This window comes from Dendrobates tinctorius, unplaced genomic scaffold, assembly GCF_039654945.1.
Source record: "Dendrobates tinctorius isolate UK_male_01 unplaced genomic scaffold, ASM3965494v1 ptg000032l, whole genome shotgun sequence".
Classification (NCBI taxonomy): Eukaryota; Metazoa; Chordata; class Amphibia; order Anura; family Dendrobatidae; genus Dendrobates; species Dendrobates tinctorius.
Window position 1 is genome coordinate 20,008,981 of NW_027361700.1, and position 21,143 is coordinate 20,030,123.

At 43.7% G+C, this 21,143-nt stretch overlaps 1 long non-coding RNA gene across 1 annotated transcript in view; it reads right to left on the bottom strand.

Moving 5' to 3' along the window:
• Positions 1 to 517: 517 nt before the first annotated feature.
• LOC141086686 (uncharacterized) overlaps positions 518 to 21,143 on the bottom strand; it is a 39,704-nt gene continuing 19,078 nt past the window's right edge. Inside the window, exon 2 of the long non-coding RNA XR_012231636.1 lies at positions 518 to 2,209. This is a non-coding gene — a long non-coding RNA (uncharacterized lncRNA). The remainder of the gene's footprint in view (positions 2,210 to 21,143) is intronic.

The following is a 21,143-nucleotide window of genomic DNA, read 5'->3' on the forward strand; positions in this document are numbered from 1 at the left end:
ATGAGAGAGTTGCTGTCAGAATCATCAGCTTATGTTGATGGAGAGATAAAGGATTGGCCATTAGAAATCCAACATGCCAGATCTTTCTCTCCTGTCTCTCAATGGAGAATTCGTAGGCCATTAAACTGTCAGCTGATCCCACCAATATCTGCGGGCTTGGCCATCAATAGTCTATTGGGACCAATTGTAAATTGGTCAACTATTGTATGGGACAACTCATTTATATTCTGATAATACTCACATCTACCTTTCTGGACCAGACGTCACCTCTCTGCTGTCCAGAATCCCAGAGTGTCTATCAGCCATATCCTCCTTCTCATCATGCTTCCTAAAGCTCAATGTGGGCAAATCTGAACTCATCATCTTTCCTCCATCTCCCCTAACTCCCCCACTTGATCTATCTATCACCATAAATGAATTCACACTTTCCCTTGTACCGCGAGTCCCCTGCCTTGGAGTAACACACAATTCTGCCCTGTCTTACAAACCGCTATATATGATGCGCACACCTGAGGTATAATGTAATAAAAGACAACTTTATTGACACCTAATGACATGCAATTAAAAACATTTAAAAAACACAAAAGCTAGTGTATATAGTACCCCTGGATCTGTGATACAATAACAATAAAGATACACAATGTAGCAATCAGCATATTCCTATGTTAGGTAAATAAATAATATGGAAAACAAGCAATCATAGAAAAAATGCTCTACTGTAGCATAAAAGAACATATACAAAGATAGATTCAAAATGTACCGATGTTATATACTGTATATGCATATTCATATGGGGGTCCCCCTAAAAGATAACAAAATCAGAGTACAGACAACCTGACTAGATACTGTATATACCAAACATACTATTATATATTCCACTGGGGGGTATAGTAGTGAAACCTCAAATACGTATCTATGATATAGAAAGCAGATAAAGCAAGGCACATTAAGCAAAGCAAATAAAGCAACCAAGCATAAACTATGTGTATGGAACAACTGAATCAACCCACAGGACCAAGTGCAGAGAAACATGTAAGGTCTCTCACTGGAAAGAATCATCAGGAGCCCATATAATATAAGGTGCTCTAGAGCAAAATTGCCCAAAAAGTGCCCAATTGTATAGCTGCTATACCAGGGGTGGTAAAATAAACATCACGCGTATCGCTGCTCAGACTGCTTTGTCAGGGGAAGTGAGTTGCTCAGGGTCAAAGAGATGCATATGTAAGTACTAGGCTAATGATGAGGGTATTGGTTACCAGTGTTTGCCTGTGGTCCCTCCATGTATCATGGAGAAGGTAGAACTAAGCATGTGATCCATGCGTATGGCTTTGCCCATGATCAGTGTCCAAGACAGGGAAGATCAGGGACAGGTGATCTTCGGCAGGGTATCGGCTGAAGTTGCACATTGTGATGGACTCAGCTTCTGCTGAGCCGATTTTTTGAGTGGTCCCTCTGGGCCGTGGCACCCACCCACCTAGGGCGAGCTGACCTAGTGAGGATCCACCCCCTATACAGGGAGCGTCAGGGGCAAGACCAAGGGGATGAGCCACCATGACTGCTGGGACCAGACGGCCGGCTCGGGGAGACACTAGTGAGTGTCTGGCAGCAGGACGAGCAGGATGCAAAACATAAAGCGAGGTCACTGGGTTTCTTCAATAAACGTGGTTTCAAGCTTTAATCAGGTGCAAGGCATAAACAGTGAAACACAGCAAAGTGCGTGCAAGGGCACGCCAAATGTTCAAGGCATAACACGTGCTAGAAAACATACCAGGGTTCAAGGCAGGGTACATGCTAGGAGACACAACAGGGTTTCAAGGAAGGATGCATGCTAGGAGACACGCCAGGGTCCAAGACAGGGTGTGTGCTAGGAGACACACCAGGGTCCAAGACAGGGTGCGTGCTAGGAGACACGCTAGGGACCAAGACAGGGTGCGTGCTAGGAGACACGCCAAGCTCCAAGGCAGGGTGCGATGGCATCGGACTCCGGACTACTGGCAACGACCGACAAGATCCAGGCATCAGGCTGTGGAAATCAGCTCCGGACTTCAGGCCGCAGTCATCTGGTTCCGGACTTCTGGCAGAGGTCGGCAGGTTTCGGGAATCCGGCAGGCAAGCCAGGGTTCAAGGCAGGGTACGTGCTAGGAGGCACGCCAGGGTACAGGCTAGGCCTGTGCGTGCAAGAGGGCATGACAGAGTACATGGCAAAAATCTGCAAAACACAAGCCGCAGAGACACCATCACATGTTTCTCAATGTAAGCAATGACTAGCCAGATCTTTCCCCGGGAAGCAACAACCACGGGAAGGGCAGTCTCCAATGAAGGAAACCACCTATGCCAAAACATGGTATCCATCCACAGACTGCTGTTTTTTTTTTTTTAAAAAAACCATTCAGGTTAGTTATAAACAACTCAATGTAAGCTCATCAACTTAAACGTCGTTGTTTCAACTCTCATCATCATGGTTCATATTTATTTTAGTATAACAAACCAAGGGTATACACAAAAGACATCCTGAACATCAATAAACATCACTAAAATTCACTGATATTTGATCAGGTGCTGCCATTTTTTAAATTTCCAGACACCCTCTGCATCAGAACCACCACCGCCTTCGCTGTCTAATTTATAAATCAAGTATAATCTAGAAAGGATCAGCCCGACACACTTATTCACAGATACATGCTTCTCTTTGAAAATTCCTAAATTCCTCACATCCCACAAACTCTGCATCACACAAGTCATAATTAACCATAGGATTCTATTTTTCACATGACCACATGTACCAATTCCAAACATCGCGACACGCCAGTCAATAAAACTCACACCTGCTAACTCCTTACACAACCCACCTACACACTTCCACACACTGCACGCGTAATCACAGTCCCACAGAGTATGCCACACAGTCTCACATCCACCACATCCTTCCCTCGGGCACACATCAGTTCTGGTCAGACCTCGTCTCTTCTGAACCTGTCGCACAGGCAAAATATTGTGCAAGGACATCCATACAATATCCCTTTGTCTATTAGACATCCCGTGCGTTTCCAAACTCTTCCATGCAACCGAAACTTCATTCCCTCTCAACCCCACAATATTACATTCCACATCATTCTTACATATTATTTTCATCACATTCTTAGCCATTCTAAAATCATTCATCGGTACACTCAGGAAATCATGCTTCCTCACAAACTTCTCAATCACCTCATACCAGACCGGACACTGGAAAGCAACAGGCACTCTAGCATCCCTCTTTCTCCAACATAAGCCATATAACATCCAACCAGCAGAATAGCTTGCCATATGTGCTCCCTTATTTCCTTTATTCAGCAAAATAACAACAATTTTGATATACTGAAGCCCCAGAAAAATCTCAATGTTTGGAAAGGCCATGCCACCATGGTGACACGCCTTGAAAAAACTCTCTCTCTTAAGTTTCTCTATTTTACTGCTCCAGAAAAAAGTAAAAACTAACTTTTCCACTCTTTTTATTTTCCTACATGATGGTGGAAAAACTGTTGCAATAAAAAGCAAAATCGGAAGAATCAACGCTTTTATGACCAAAATCTTACCACTCAAGGTCAAGTCTCTCAGTCGCCAAAAATTTAACTTACGCTCTATGTGCAATCCACACTCCTCCCAGCTCTCCTTACCTTCCAAGTCCTTATTAAATAATACTCCCAGCACTTTGATAGCACCCTCCTGACAATTTATCCCCTCTATTTTAACCCTGTCATCCCCAAAACATTTAAAACTACATTTATTCCAATTCACTCTAAAGCCAGATGCACCACAGAAAAACTCCAGAAGCAAATTAACCCTACTCATAGACACAACACTTTCACTCACAACCACAACATCATCCATATATCCAAGAACTTTCACATGCTTCCCACCACTCCCAGGTACCAACAAACCTCGCATCATTTTATCACGTCTCACCAAGCACAACAAAGGTTCAATCACACATACAAACAAGACAGGGGACATGGGACACCCCTGCCTTACACCAGACTTAATATTCACTTTCTCACTCAACCACCCATTAACAAGAAACTCACTTGACACACAATCATACAAAGACATTATCCCATTCACAAATTTTTGAGGAAATCCCATTCTATCCAGAACTTTAAACAAAAACACATGCGAGACCCTATCAAATGCTTTCTCAAAATCAATTGACAGAACCATACACTTCCGTTTCCTTCCCATGCAGTCTCCAATCAAATCCCTTAATAACAATAAGTTATCACTCATACTTCTTCCAGGCACAGCACACACTTGATCCTCATCCTCAACACTACCAATCACCTCACGCATACGATTCGCCAACAATTTGCTATAGATTTTGTAATCTGCGTTCAGCAATGTTATAGGTCTCCAATTCTCTAAACACTTTCTCCCACGTTTCTTATGCACAAGCACAACCACCCCCTCTTTCATTGATTCACACAACTTACCACTCTCCCACATATACTTACATATCTCAGTCAAATCAGCACCCAGAAAATCCCACGCCTTCATATAGATTTCTACCGGCAATCCGTCTTTACCTGGAGTCTTATTCTTTTTAGCACTCTTCATCACATTTTCTACTTATTCCATAATTACATCCTCATTCAAAATATCACATTCTCCACTATCCAACTTGTTCTCTAACCCATTCAGCACTTCTGAAACAAGACCAGAATCAATCCATTTTTATCATATAACTTGCTATAGAACCTATTCACCTCCTTTATCACATTGTCACCTGACACACACAAACCGTTCCTATCCAGGATTTTATCCATATCAGTCTTTCTCCCATTCATTTTCTTAAAAAAGAACCTCGTACACTTTTCATCTTTCTCAAGATGTTCTATTTTGGCGCGATAGATGATTTCTTTCCCTTTTTCATCCATAACACTCTTTAATTCACTCTGTCTCAGCCAGTAGATCAGACACATCCATGCCACTTTCTCCACACTTCCTTAACCAGTCTAAGCGCCTGTTTAAATCATTAAATCTACTCCGATAAATAGCAGCTTTTTTATAGCCCCACTTTTTGAAGAATTTTTTGCAACACACCTTAACCCAGTCCCACCATTCCAGTACACACGCAAAATCCCTCTTACATACTCTCCACTCTTTATACTTTATTTTTAATTCATTCATCACATCCTCATCTTCTAACAATCTTACATTCAGCTTCCAAACCCCACCCCCATACACACGGTCATCAATCACACTAAACACACCTCTCAAACACTCATGATCAGAAAAAGGTACAGCATTTTGTTCAAAATTCATACACAACATATTTTTGGAAAACAACATTTTATCTATCCTGGATGCAATACCACCCCTATCAGCATGGTACGTTAGCGGTGGTGGGATGCCAAATTTCAGAGCAGCATCATCTAGAAGGGAAAAATCAGAAATAAGATTGGATAACTTTTTACCAGTTACGTCACAATTCCCTTCTGTGGTGCAATTAAAGTCTCCAACTAAAACTGTAGGCATTTTGCCCGGAAGAAACAAACTTAATTTTTCCAAAAGAGCCAGACGCTCCTTTTTCCTGTCGTGTCCTGATGGACAGTACACATTAATAATTCTAGCCTGCCACCCCCTATAGCTAACATGTGCAATTATACATCTACACACCTCTACCACCGTGTAGCTATCTAAACTAATCTCCCTGTTACCCATTAATATCCCTACACCATCATTCCTATTAACACATGAGCCAGACCGTACATGCTGTCCGTAAGGCCAGTCCTTATCGCTTGGAGCGTCCACAATCCCACATTCCTGAAGACAAAAGATGTGAGCATTCATCTGTTTAATATAAACTAGAACAATTGTCCTCCTGAATTTGGATCTAATTTGCCTGACATTCAGGGACGCAATGCCCCAACCGGCTTGGGGAGCCATAACATGACTGTGTTATTTACATGACGACAAACACGCCACTTCCTCTTCAGCCGTTTTCGTCTTCCATCTGGAACTGCAACTCCTTTAATCTGTTTACGTCTGTGGGAATGCCTAAAAAAGCATTGGTGTCAGGAGAGAAGACATTCTGAGGGTAACTACGTTCACTCACCGGACTTAAACCAACTTCACCGGGGTCTGCCCAATCCGTTCTGGGCTTCTTACAGGAATTTCCAGGCTCCTCATCCTCAGAGGACCTCGCAAGAGTGAAGTCACCTTGATCTCCACAACTGGCCAACTCCTCCTCAGTAGCAAACCAAGATACACTGGGGGTATTGCCAAGAGTACTCTCCAACTCCCCCTCCCCACAGACATCAGACTGAAGAGGGAGCTTACATTCAACATCAGTAGCTTCCAAAACTGCCATCTCTGGGCTGGGAGACTCCGTTTGGGGCAGGGCCTCCTCATGTGCATCCATGATTTCAGGTTCCTCAATAAGTTCCGGGTCTGAAACCTGTGGAATGTCAACAACAGCAGCAGGGGGTGCAGCTGCCTCACCTGAGACCACAGCGTAAGACCTAGGACTGATCTTGGCCTTACAGTCCCGATACTTATGGCCCTCCTCACCACAAGCATTACACATAACAGGATTTGTGCAGTCTTTTGCCATATGGCCAGAAGCATTGCAATTCCTGCAAGTTGGCATCTCCTTGCAACTATCCTGGGTATGTCCGAAATTTTTACACCTCCTGCAATACATCGGGGCATCTGGAAAGAACAAAAAACCAGTATTTTTCCCAATTGAAAAATTAAGAGGGGGGTAATGGATGCCTCCCGGGCCTTGGGGATCCATCCCAAATCTCACAAAAAATTTGTACTTCCCAGCCCAGAGCCCTTCTCCATTCAGGACCCTGTGGGAGTACTGAACATAAATGCAATGTCTTTTCAAAAATAAAGCAATGTCCTCCAGGGAAACAAAAGGGTTGTGCATGAAAACTACAAGTGGGATATCTCCCTTAGAGTACAGCACAGTAAAGGTAAGACCTTCCACCAAAGGATTTGCCACTTCATTTTTCAGGGCAGTAAACAAATTCTGGCAAGCCGCCATAGAAGATAGCACCAGTACATAACTGACTTCTCTCCTAAACTCCTGCAGGCATATTATATCGGACTTCCGAATCTTCAGGATGTCATAAAACACCATGTTGACCAAATATCCCAGGGAAAAATGCAACTTCTTATCTTCAGCGACGTCAACCCTGAATCCATTTTTGACCCGGCTATCACCGGTCCCAGAGAATTGAAGTCGGACTCCCATCGTCCACAATTCCAAGGGTCTCCTCCCCGAAACCTCCTGGCTATCTCCCAAAAGCAGCGACCGGCTTAAGCCACCAAAGTGGCGATGCCGGAAGGCCAAGAGACAACACTCAAGGTATTCAGGAAACTCCGCACCTCATCAGTGTGGACTAGGAAACTGGCCGGTAGGAGCAATGCCTAGTAAAAGACTGTGAAAAATGAGGATGAATGAACTCATGGAGATCAACATCCAACACTGCGGAGACACCATCACATGTTTCTCAATGCAGTGATTCTAGAGCAATGCCCCCATCCCTTATGGGAAATATGTAAAAATATGCAAAACACAAGCCACGGAGACAACAATCACATTCACAAATACTCAAAAAAATGGAAGACCTGGAACAACAAATTTCATATCAAAGAGACTTAACAAGAGGCACTATATTTTGAAGTTTAAACCAGGGCACTTTAGTACTGGGATGCTGTATCTCCTTCCAAGAATGTTACCCCATAATAAGGATTGTCGATTTTTTTTTTCTTTTATGTTGTTATTCGATATACTGTATGTTATTCTATGCCTATTTGTTGGTTCTCTAGTTTTTAAATTTTTTTTCCGTACCTGTACAAGGTTGTTTATTCACCACTCCCTTCCCTCCCTTCCTACCTTCCTTTCCCTACCCTGTTTATTTCTAAAAAACCAATAAAATTGTTTGAAAACAAAATTCAGAAATTTAGACCGATCCCAAGAAAACACATCAGGAGTAGGAATCTTAGGTTCAGCAGCATGTGACTGAATGAGGTAGGTGGAAATTCCCTGTACTTCAGCAGCAAGTTGCTCCACACGATCAGGCAATTGCTTAATCTCCATTAGGAAAAAAAAAAATCCTCCTATGGCCGCAGAAAAAAAAAGAGTAAAAAATAAATGAAAAAAAAAAAATTCTGACACTTTTTTTTCTTTCTTTAACAACTTTTTCCTGCTTTTGAGTACCCTAGAATCTGCGGTATGGCTGGTGATTCTGTTTTCAATGGGTCACCGAGGAGAAAAAAAAAACAAGCTAAGTCACAGAAAACCAGAGAGGTTGGTAACTATGCAGATTGCAGATCCCTGATCCTAACCACACAACTAGCATCAGCCGTGGAGCGTACCTACAATGGTCCTAGACGCTTCGTCACAGCCGGAGGACTAAATAAGCCTGAAGCAAGAAAAGGGGAAAACTAACTGCCCCAGAGCAGACCCCAAAGGAAAGACAGCCCTCACACATGTATTGACGGTGAAACAAGATGAAAGCACAAACACAGGCAGGAAAATAGACTGAGCAAACGATGGGGCCCAAATTAACTAGAAAGGATAGGAAAGGAAAGACACTGTCTGCAATCTGCAAAAAACCCTACAAAAATAAAGTCCAACACTTCTGATAGCAAAATTAACCCTGAAGTCACTAGACTTCTCCCACTATATCAGCACTCTGAAATATTCTGAGACAGAGCAAAAAGAGGCCAATCTAATAAGGGACAAAAAGCAAATAGGCAAATACAGATAAATAAGAGTGGAAATTTAGCGCAGCCCCAGCTGGGGCTGGCTGACCACACAAAAACTGAATAGACCAACAAAATCAAGTGTGAACATTAGCAGAAAAACTTAGCTTTAGATGACTGGAACAGAGCTGAAAACCAAGACCTGACAAGCCAGAAGGAATCACCAGCACCAGACTAGGGCATCGGCTGTCTTAAATCCAGTCTGAGATTCCTGAGGTCCAATCGTCATCCTCATTATCAGGTAGCAGATCACTACTGAATAAATCAGCCTCACTACCTCCAGTTACCACCAGAGGGAGCCTGGAAGGAGATCTCAACTGGTGGACCGGAAAATGAACTCAGAACAACCAGGCAGAGACAGAGAACGTGGAAGTACCACAAGGCTCAGAATAGCAAAGGCCAGACATGGCGAAACAGGCAAGACAGAGAACAAAGGAAGTACTACAAGACAAAGCATAGCAAGGACAAGACATGGCGAAAACAGGCAAAGGCAGAGAACATAGGAAGTACTACACATCCAAGGATAGCAGAGAAAAAACATGGCACACAAGACATGGCACGAGACGAGACAGAATACAAGCACAGAGCGTGTTCAGAGAAGCACTACAGGGCAGAGTGCAGGGGCACAGAATACAGGGAGCGACCGAGCAGACCAAGCAGCCATGCAGGGAAGCAACACGATACTCAGGCCCCGACCATAGGAAGGGGCAGTCTGATATAGCACCATAGCACCTGCACTTCCGGGTCAGGACCAGGGAAGGACTTACGGTCAGATCCTCCAGGATCATAGAAAGCATTGCTAGATCAGACTGGGCTGGACCATAGAGAAGGTCACATGATCAGGGGCTCCAGAAACACTGAGAGGTTAGCTGGGTCAGACAGTGCTGGAACATAGGAAAGGTCACATGATCAGGGGCAGAACCACAAAGACAACCACAGCAGGCAGAGCAGAGACGGGCGCGCACACAGCAACGGCGTGCAGCCATGAGGTACGCATGCGCCTGCACACTGTTCCAAGAGTCACGCAGCACAGCAGTCATGAGGTGCGCAGGCACACTGCTCCAGGGATCTTGCAGCATAGCAGACATGAGGTGCGCGTGCACACTGCTCCAGGGATCTTGCAGCATAGTGGGCATGACAATACAAGCACAGAGTGTATGCAGAGATGCACGACAGGGCAAAGTGCAGGGGCACAGAATACGGGGAGCGACCGAGCAGACCAAGCAGCCATGTAGGGAAGCAACACGATACTCAGGCCCCGACCGTAGGAAGGGGCGGTCTGATATAGCACCATAGCACCTGCACTTCCGGATCAGGACTAGGGAAGGACTTCCGGTTCAGTCCTCCAGGATCATAGAGTGGATCACAAGGGCGAGTACTCCAAGACCATAGAGAGGATAGGTGAATCAGACTGGGCTGGACCATAGAGAAGGTCACATGATCAGGGGCTCCAGAAACACAGAGGTTAGCTGGGTCAGACAGTGCTGGAACATAGGAAAGGTCACATGATCAGGGGCAGGACCACAGAGACATCCATAGCAGGCAGAGCAGAGACGGGCGCGCGCACAGCAACGGCGTGCAGCAATGAGGTACGCGTGTGCCTACACACTGCTCCAAGAGTCACGCAGCACAGCAGTCATAAGGTGTGCAGGCACACTGCTCCAGGGATCTTGCAGCATAGCAGACATGAGGTGCGCGTGCACACTGCTCCGGGAATCTTGCAGCATAGCAGACATGAGGTGCAAGTGCACACTGCTCCGGGGAACTTGCAGCATAGCAGACATGAGGTGCGCGTGCACACTGCTCCAGGGATCTTGCAGCACAGCAGACATAGCGGGCATGACACACATACAGCTGCTGGTCTCATGTCTGAGTCCATAGGACATTGACGCTGCCGATGTCGTAAAAGAGCGAGCACATACATCAGCATGTGGCCACTGGCTGTACCATCATACACATATGTGAAATGTATGGGAGATCACGGGTGAATAGGTCACAATTCCGATGCAGCAGTTCTTGACACTGTTGCTTCTGTGCCGGTGTTAGAGTCTCAGCAATTGTGACCTCCTCCACTTTGGCTTTGGGATGGGCTCCCACGCACGGAGCTTCCAGTGATTCCCAATCTCGCCATGGGTTGAGCAAGTTCACATGGTGCACCTGATCCGGCTTCTTGCGACCGAGCTGATGTACCTTGTAATTCACCTCACTCAGTTTTTCCAACACCTCGTATGGGCCTTGCCACTTGGCTAGGAACTTGCTCTCTCCCATGGGGATAAGCACTAGCATGCGGTCTCCTGCTGGAGCTGCCTCAGCCTTGCTGATCGGTGATATATCCTTGCCTCTGACTGCTGTGCCTGGAGATGTTCCTAACAATAGGCATCACGTGCGCTATCCTCTCCTGCAACTGGGCCACATGCTCAATGACATTCCTGTGTTGTGTGATCTCGGCTTCCCAGGTTTCCATGGAAATATCCAGGAGCCCTCACGGATGTTGACCGTACAGGAGCTCGAACGGCGGGAAGCCAGTGGAGGCTTGTGGGACTTCTCTGATGGAAAAGAGCAGAAATGGAAGCAGATAGTCCCAATCTTGACTGCCCTTCTCAACGACCTTCTTGAACATGGCCTTTAAGGTCTTGTTGAAGCACTCCACCAGGCCATCGGTCTGCGGATTGAAAACTGAGGTTCACAGTTGGGCAAGCTGGAGAACTCTACACAGCTCCCTCATCACTTTACTCGTAAAGGGGGTTCCTTGGTCCACCAAAATCTCATTTGGCAGGCCCGTCCTAGAAAAGATATGAATACTCTTAGCTGAAGAGTTCCTTAGTGGCAACGCTTCAGGGTACTGGGACCCCCTCGCTGATGTAATGATGGCCCAGTGCAAATTTAACTAGGGGACCTACTAGGTCCATGGCAATCATCGCAAAGGGGACCTCTATCACAGGAAACGGGACAAAGGGGCTTTGGAAGTGAGAACTAGGAGCGGTTATCTGACAGGTGGGGCAGGACCTACAAAAATTTAGGATCTCCCTATAGCATCCTGGCCAATAGAACCTCCACATTAGTCTCTCCTGAGTTTTCTCCACCCCTAGATGTCCCACCAAAACATGTGAATGGGCCATGTCTAAAACCCTCTGCCAGTAGGGTCTCGGAACTAATAGCTGCTCCACTATCTCACATCCCCTCAGTTTGGTCAGCCGATACAACAAATAACCATTAACTGCAAAGCGAGGGAACCTGGTATCAGCCCCTGGCTCTTGAGCAACCCCATTACATACGGTAACATTATCAAATGCCCCGCTTCAATGTAAGATCTATAAGTTGAGAAGTCCCAAAGTTCTCTTCAGGCACTTCTATCGAGATGGACTCCTATGTTGCCATCTCGTCCTCCTCTCCAGCGAGGACACTCCTCCTCCTTTACTTTTGACGAAGCCTCTTCCAGAGGGACTTGGCTTTTGTCCGTGACTTTCTGTGCAGCCCCCTTTTGCAACAAGTTCCAAAACAGTGAAAAATCCTGCCCCAGTATGACAGGATGTATTAAGTCTTTTACTAACCCAACCTCATGGGATTTACTGCCACAGTCTGTTCCCATGGTCAATCTGGCTACAGTGTAAGGGGGTGGCAGTGCTATGGACAGTAGAGACAAGATGCCCCTTAAAGAGACAGCACCCCCTTGGTTAGATCAGTGGGACATTCTGCGCTTCCCTGCTGTAAAGGCTGTTTGGTTTCATCTGCCAGACCCAAGATTTCTGCAGGAAGCAGGTGTGCCTGCGTGAGCTGTGAGGAAAAGAACGTTTAGTCTGCGACTGTGACTTTGTAAACTATTCTGGGGATTAAAAGTTGGCTTTCCTGTCTTGCCATGAGAAGCCACGAAGAAAAGGCAAGAAAGGGATCCAGAGGAGGAATCCATCGTTCCTAGGAGCATCATTGAACTTGCACATAAGGAAAACAGAGCTTCCAGGAAGAAGTGCGCACCATCTTGCAAAGCTTCAGGGGCCCCCGGGAATGGATTGAGATACCACATACTGTGAGTGTTAACCCCATGTGCGCACATGTTTAGGGCTCAGGATAGGCTGCAATAGACAGAGCACGGTAGCCGTGCGGTCGGAGTAGCAGCGGCCAGATAGTTATAGTTAGAGTAGCAGCATACTGTACTTTATTGTATTGGTTTGCCTTTTGCAAAATACACTGAACTGTAATAGTTGGTGCTCCATGCCATTTGTACGGCCCAGCTAGAGAATATCACTTTTGTAAATTGTTTTATGTCAAGGCATACCCCTGTTTACACTTTCCTAACACTGCATTCCTTGCCTGTAAATAAATTAACCCTTTGTTGCTTGCTCCTCATTTGTGTACCGTAGTCTCCCTGCATTGTGGTGGTCTCCCGGCCATCGCTTCAACAGGGTAGTTCTTGGCGTCTCCATGTATGCAGCGGATGCCCACAAACTTATTAGAGATCAACTGGTGGGGCAGTCTAGCACTGATTAGGGTCACTATACTTCCAGAGTCCAAAAGTCCAAGAACCATTACCCCATTGATGGACACAGTACTGGACTGTGGCCCCTCATTGGGTTGACAGTCAACACTGCAGGCCGGATAGGCATAAGAATGTCTCAAGTGGGGTACCACAGGGCTCTGTCCTGGGCCCTGTATTGTTCAACATCTTTATCAACGATTTAGATGAAGGAATTGAGGGTAAACTGATTAAATTTGCTGATGACACAAAGCTAGGAGGGATAGCTAATACTAGAGAAGAGAGAGAGAGGATTCAAAAAGATTTAAATAAACTGGAGAAGTGGGCAGCAACTAACAGAATGGTTTTTAACAGGGAGAAATGCAAAGTACTACATCTGGGCAATAAAAATGAAAAAAGCATATATAGAATGGGAGGAATAGGGCTAAGTGACAGCACATGTGAAAAAGACTTGGGTATACTAATAGATCACAGACTGAATATGAGTCAACAGTGTGATGCAGCAGCAAAAAAGGCAAATGCAATTCTAGGATGTATTAACAGAAGCATACAGTCTAGATCACGTGAAGTCATTATTTCCCTCTACTCCTCTTTGGTCAGACCTCATCTGGAATATTGTGTCCAGTTTTGGGCACCACATTTTAAAAAAGACATCAACAAACTGGAGCAAGTTCAGAAAAGAGCGACCAGAATGGTGACCGGTCTGCAAACCCTGTCTTATGAGGAAAGGTTGTAGGATTTGGGAATGTTTAGTTTGCAAAAGAGAAGACTGAGAAGAGACTTAATAGCTGTCTACAAATATCTAAAGGGCTGTCACATTGTAGAAGGATCAACTTTATTCTCATTTGGGATGAAACTGAATGGGAGGAGACACAGATTAGATATTAGAAAAAACTTTTTGACAGTTAGAGTGATCAATGAGTGGAACAGGCTGCCACGAGAAGTGGTGAGTTCTCCTTCAATGGAAGTCTTCAAACAGAGGCTGGACAGATATCTGACTGGGATGATTTAGCGAATCCTGCTTTGAGCAGGGGGTTGGACCAGATGGCCCAGGAGGTCCCTTCCAACTCTACGATTCTATGATTCAGGAGCAGCGCCTGCCTAGGCTGAAGTCCATGGTTTCAGGAGACATATGAAACCGGGCGGCTATGTGTCCAGGATTGTGACATCACCAACAGACCATGTACTTAATAACAGCCTTAGGGGACCTCTCAGCGGGATTGGGATGCCCCCCATTTGTGGGTCTAGTCACTCTCCGTGGTTAGCACACACCCCTTTGGGTATACCAGTACAGGGAAATGACGATGTCTGGTTTCCCAAGAGATTTCTCAACAACCTGATTTCTCTCAACCAGGCTAACTAGGTCGTCCGTATTCCGAGGATCGCCCTGGGCAACCCAGGTCTGTATTGGCCCAGGAAAGGAGTGGATGAACTTGTCCATCACCACCCGCTCGACCATCTGGGCAATAGTGGAAGTATCTGGCTGCAACCACATTTGGACAAGGTGCAGCAAGTCAAACATTTGCGAGCAAGGGGGTTTCATGCCAGCATACACCCAGCAGTGGACTCGCTGAGCACTAACGGACATTGTTACTCTCAGGCGTGCCAAGATTTTAGTTTTTAATTTTTTGTATTCCTTGGCATCCTGGAGGGCTAAGTAATAATACTCCTTTTGAGGTATTTCTGACAAATATGCTCTGGCGGAAGTTTCTCCCGTTCAACGACCATCTCGAAAACAGTCAGAAAGGCTTGCATTTCTTGTCTTACCAGTTTCCAGACGTACGAGTCATCATCATCTGGCGTTTGGGAGGAGACCACCAGCCTCCGACGAACCACCTTTGCGAAAAGTTCCATTTGCCGCGTTAACGCCTCCTGCTGCTGTCACTGCTGATGCTGCTGTTGAAGCTGCTGTGCCAACAGTTTATTAATTTCCTGTTGTGCCATTTGCTGCTGTTGACTGGGGAGCTGGTGCTTCTGTTGGACCTGGACCAGATGCTTCACAAGCTCCTCCATACTGCCGGACGTCTTGTACTGGATGGCGGATTTTACCCAGGACATGAAGTTGTCCACAGCCTCTATGTATGTTCCTGGAATGCTGCCCACATTCAAAACACCACTTGTGAGGGGTTGACGCACTCAGCTGCTTCCAAAGGTAGACTGCTGGTTTATTATGGAACAGCATAAACATTAGCAGGGTTCAGCAAAGTAAACATGGGATTCTGGCATAATGGCAAAACAAAAAAAGATAATGTTCCAAATTATTATGCAAATTGGTTTTAAGTGTCATTGTTTTTTTTTTTCAATGATACCCACTGATGGCATTGTGTCTCAGGGTTCTTTGGATCACTGAAATCAATCTCAGATACCTGTGATAATTAGTTTGCCATGTGAGCCCAATAAAAGGAAAACTGGATGTTCCACACTATTAAGCAGACCGTATGTAATTGTGAGAGTTGATCCAGCCACACGTACATCTAGGAACAATGGAGGAGATTGATCAAGCTAAATGTGGCAGAATTCTGGCACAGTTTGCTCCAAAGAACATTTCTTGACTTGCACCATGTTTGTAAAGCACCTTATCTAACAACAGGGACACGGCTAGGCTGAAAACAAGTGTGGTTTATCCGTATGGGACATATTTTAAAGTGTGACACTGTACACCAAAACTGTGTAAAAATTTTGGTGCGATTTTCTTGCACAAAGTAAGCCAACTAATAGGTGATATAAACTTGGACTAGACCAACCTAAAGATAAATTTATCAGACGTCATAAATCACTACGATAAGTTTGGTGCGTTTTAAGGCCGTCTAGGTTTGTATCAAGAATTAGACAATATTAATAAATGTGCTCCAATGTTTTCCCTCTTCAGGTAAATTGGTCAATGCCTTGTAGGATATTTTCACCTTTTTGCTCATTTAGCCCTTCCACCCATTTAATTCTTTTTTTTCCATTAGATCTATGACATCACGTGATTAAAAACAGACTACCTGAATCCTTCTAAGCTATATGTAGAAACAGGAAGTCTCTTTTCCTTGCATAAATCATCATTAGAACTACAATTCTACTCAATGCAAAGTCCCTGGCAGCCAAGCTCCACCTCCTCTTCAACTCCTGACCCAGCTGCTTCATTCCTCCCCCCTGCCAGGGACTTTGCAGTGATGTACAATTGTAGGTCTATTGCTGACTCGTGCAAGGAAAAGAGACTTCCTGTTTCTTCATAGAGCTTAGAAGGATTCAGCTAGTCAGTTTTTAATCATGTGATGTCAAAGACCTAGTGGAAAAGAGAAGAATTAAATGGGTAGAAGGGCTAAATGAGCAACTGTAAGTACACAGTGCTATACAATATGATGACTGTAGTACATATAGAGGATATAACCTTTGATGGAACTGTTTTTCAAAGAACCATGATAATTAAGGGCTCTGATGAAGATTGCGCTTTGGTGCCCACGGTCTTCAAGTTACACCATTGCCCACCCTTGCCAATCTGCTAGGGTAGTACATATTTACCACAAGACTTTTTACTTATGTTTTCTATCTCCCCTAACAAAGGTTATTATATCTAGCAAAAAAACGCCAGTGTATGGCCAGATCTCTTGGATCTGTGTAAATGAGGGACACAATGTATAGAAGTAAAACTATCCAGGTGCACATGGCTTAACAAGCCTCTTTTTTAGCCACGGGTTTTCAGAAGCTCATCTGTTTCTTATTCACCTGGCCGTGCTCTATGAGGATTCTCAGTGGAGTCCTTTAGGCTCCCTTTACAATGGGGCAGGCATGTATTTCATTATTCTACAAGCCGTTCCCGGACCTTCCAACACTTAAGTTAAATTCCTTTGTGTTTTAAATGCAAAGCCATAGCCACTAAACTGAGTCTCGTGTCAACTGTCCCCCTCCTACATAAATAAAATATATGGCATCTCTGGTCCACATAGGAAGCTGAACTCCCCCTTTCATTGCCCACACTGGCATCATCACTCTTGTCTAAACCTTCCTGAGAGATCCTGCCAAGCGCTGAATGCTTATTCAAGATTTTAGTGGCTTTAACGAGAGCGCTATTTCCTATACACTGAACAGATGTCGTGGAATTTTACATGCACAAAGTGGACTCCTCCTTGCTTTCAGATCCCCCTGTACACCTCCTTTTCAGTCTGGCGCAGGATTCCATGTGGCAATGCAGTCCCTCTGGATGGGAGCCTCAGTAACTTGGCTGCAGGAGGTGGCAGTTTGGCTGAGAAAATTCACAGGCAGCCAGTGCAAAATTACAGCCGGAATATGTCTCTATATGCTTTGTGATAGGAAAGTGGGAAGGGAGGGGTACGGGGAAAGTCTGGTTACCACCATGCTCCGTGTGCTCAAAGTACAGGGTATATTAGGCCCAAACTAGTATGGTGCAAATGCTATTGTGTTTTATCACCATGCCGCATTTCTCCCTTTCATTGTGTTTATCGCAATTCTAGGTCTGCTGTGCAACCGGTACTGAGCGGGGCCTGATCTCAGATATATGCACATCCCATACCAAGTCTTGTCTGTAGACATCTATACAAAGTGCTGCACTCCTGTCTAGTAATAATAATAAAATAATTATGATGTGACAACCATTTCTGGCTCCCTAACAAGCACCATTGTGTAATATTTTGGAAGAACATGTTCTTGAATATTAATGGCTGTCTATGCTAGTCACACAACTGTCAATGTCTGGAGCCATGTCTCGAAATATTCTGTTTGGAAGTCATTATTTTTAGTTACGGAATACAACGTGTGCACTGAAACTTAACTCCTTGGAATAATCAAGACCTGAAAATGTTGGTGTCACAAGAGTAAACCCCAAGAGTTTTACTACCTCATGTCCAGCTAGGGAGTTGCTTGACCAAGGGGCATAGGTATAACAAGCAGGTAGATAGGGCGGACATACCATTGGTGCAACCTGTGCAGCCGCATGTTGGCTCGCGAGGTAAGATGGCCCAAAGCAGGTGGAATTGAGCAGAATGATGACCTATTGGACTGCAAAGGGCCCATATACTGTCCTTGCACAGAACTCCTGTTCTGTCTCTGTTTGCCCCAGGCAGGTACAGTGTGTAACTCGATGATGGGTACCATCTGCCACCCTGTCTTGGCCAAGGAATTTAAGATAATAGTTAGGGCAGTGAGTATATTCATTGCCCCAAGTGAAGGAATGCCTAGCCATGACTCTGATTAATGTAAGGGTCCTCACACAAGGGGGGTTCATAGATTTCTTTGTTGCAATAACTCATGAAATAATACCATTATTGTCCACTATCTCTTCAGTGCAAAAGATGTGTCAACTAACATCTTATATCTCAGCTTCGAGAGTATGATATAGTAATTCTTACTTACCTTTAAACATGAATATACTATTAACTAATTGATTTAACATGGATTGTCTATACCTATGCCATATATGTATATATGTTTAAATAAATATAGCATTATATATATATATATATATATATATATACACAGTATAGTTGTGGCCGAAAGTGTTGTCACCCTTGAAATTGCTCCAGGAAATGAAGTATTTCTCCCAGAATATTATTACAATTACACATGTTTTGTTATACACATGTTTATTTCCTTTGTGTGTATTGGAGAAACACGAAAAAACAAAACCAGATAAAAAAGGAAAATTGGACAGATTTTCACACAAAACCCCAAAAATGGGCAGGACAAAATTGTTGGCTCCCTCAACTTAATATTTGCTTGTACACCCTTTGGAATAAATAACTAAATAATCAATCGCTTCCTATAACTATTAACAATCTTCTTACACCTTTGAACTGGAATTTTGGACCACTCTTGTTTTGCAAACTGCTCCAGATCTCTAATATTTGAAGTATGACTTCTCCCAACAGCAATTTTAAGATCTCTCCACAGGTGTTCAATAAGATTTAGATCTGGACTCATTGCTGGCCACTTCAAAACTCTCCAGTGCTTTGTTTCCATCCATTTCTGGGTACATTTTGAAGTATGTTTGGGGTCATTGTCCTGTTGGAAGACCCATGACCTAGGACGTAACCTACCTTTCTGTCACTGGGCACTACATTGCGACTCAAAATCTTATGGTAGTCTTCAGATCTCATGGTGCCTTGCGCACAATTAAGACACCCAGTGCCAGAAACCACAAAACAACCACAAATCATCTTTGAATCCCCACCATATTTGACTGTAAGTGCTGTGTTCTTTTCATGCCTCATTCCCTTTTCAGTAAACAGTAGAATGATATGCATTACCAGAAAGCTTTATCTTGTTCTATTCTCTCCACAACGCACTTTCCTAGAAGGATTTTGGCTTACTCACATACATTTTGACAAACTGTAGTCTAGAATTTTTATGTTTCTGTGTCAGCAATGGGGTCCTCCTGGCTCTCGTTCAAAATGTGTTTAATTTCATTCAAATGTCGATGGATAGTTTGCGCTGCTGCTGATGCACCCTAAGCCTGCAGGACAGCTTGAATTTCTTTAGAACTTGATTGGGTCTGCTTATCCACCCTCCGGACCATCCTGTGTTGCAACCTTTCATCAGTTTTTCTCTGTCATCCATGTCAACGAAATTAGCTTCTGGGACATGGGTTGTAAACTTCTTGATTATGTTGCGCATCATGGACAAAGGGCATCAAGATCTCTGGAGATGGACTTATAACCTTGAGATTGTTGATATTGTTCAACAATTTTGGTTATTAAGTCCTCACACAGTTCTGTTCCCCTCTTTCTGTTCTCAATGCTTAATATGGAACACAGAGACAACTTATGTAAAGACTGAGTCAATTTCTCCCCTTTTTATCTCGTTTCAAGTGTGATTTTCATATTGCCCACACCCGTTACTTGCCACAGGTGAGATTGAACGAGCATCACATACTTGAAATAAAGTTATTTACCCACAATTTTGAAAAGGTGCCAACAATTTTGTATGGCCCATTTTGGGGACTTTGTGTGAAATTGTGGGCAATTTGCCTTGCTTTATCTGTTTTTTTTGTTATATTCCAATACACACAAAGGAAATAAATATACGTGTAAAAAAATGTGCAATGGCAATAATTTTCTGGGAGAAATACTTCATTTTCTGTAGCAATTTCAAGGGTGTCAAACCTTCTTTGGAAACTTTGCCTTACCTTGTCTTAGGACAAAACCTTGTGTTTGGACAGTAATGCTGCTAGATGCACCTGAATATTTCCAGACACCAACATGCATGACAGGGCTTGATTTAATGATTGCATGATTTGTGCACATGTATATGATGGTCTCATATGCAATATTTATTTCTATATGCCCACAAGGGAATTGTTGATCATTTGGTATGAACTGCTATACTCATAATATTATTAATATAGGATTTTATTTGTGATCATTATATGAGCAAATAAGTCTTCACAGTGACTAACAGTATCTAATGTTTGTACTATGCTGTGTCATTTAGCACATACCCATTTTGTACTATATCCAGGTATACCCACCTAGAGACTTTACCAGTGGTTTTCTCACTTTCTTTTATATACCATATGTCTTATTATTGTTTTTATATATTCATGAATTAAAAAATTTATGTTTTAACCCCTTAGTGACAGAGCCAATTTTGACCTTAATGACCAGGTCAATCTTTACAATTCTGACCACTGTCACTTTATGAGGTAATAACTCTGGACCACTTCAATGAATCCCACTGATTCTGAGAATGTTTTTTCGTGACATATTGTACTTCATAATAATGGTAAAATTTGTTTGTCATGACTTGTGCTTATTTATGAAAAAATTAGAAATTTGGCAATATTTTTGAAATTTTGCAAATTCAAACTTTTAAATTTTGTAACCTTAAATCAAATAAAATAGTTCATAAATAGTATTTCTCACATGTCTACTTCACAACAGCACAATTTTGGCAACATAATTTTTTGGACAGGACATTA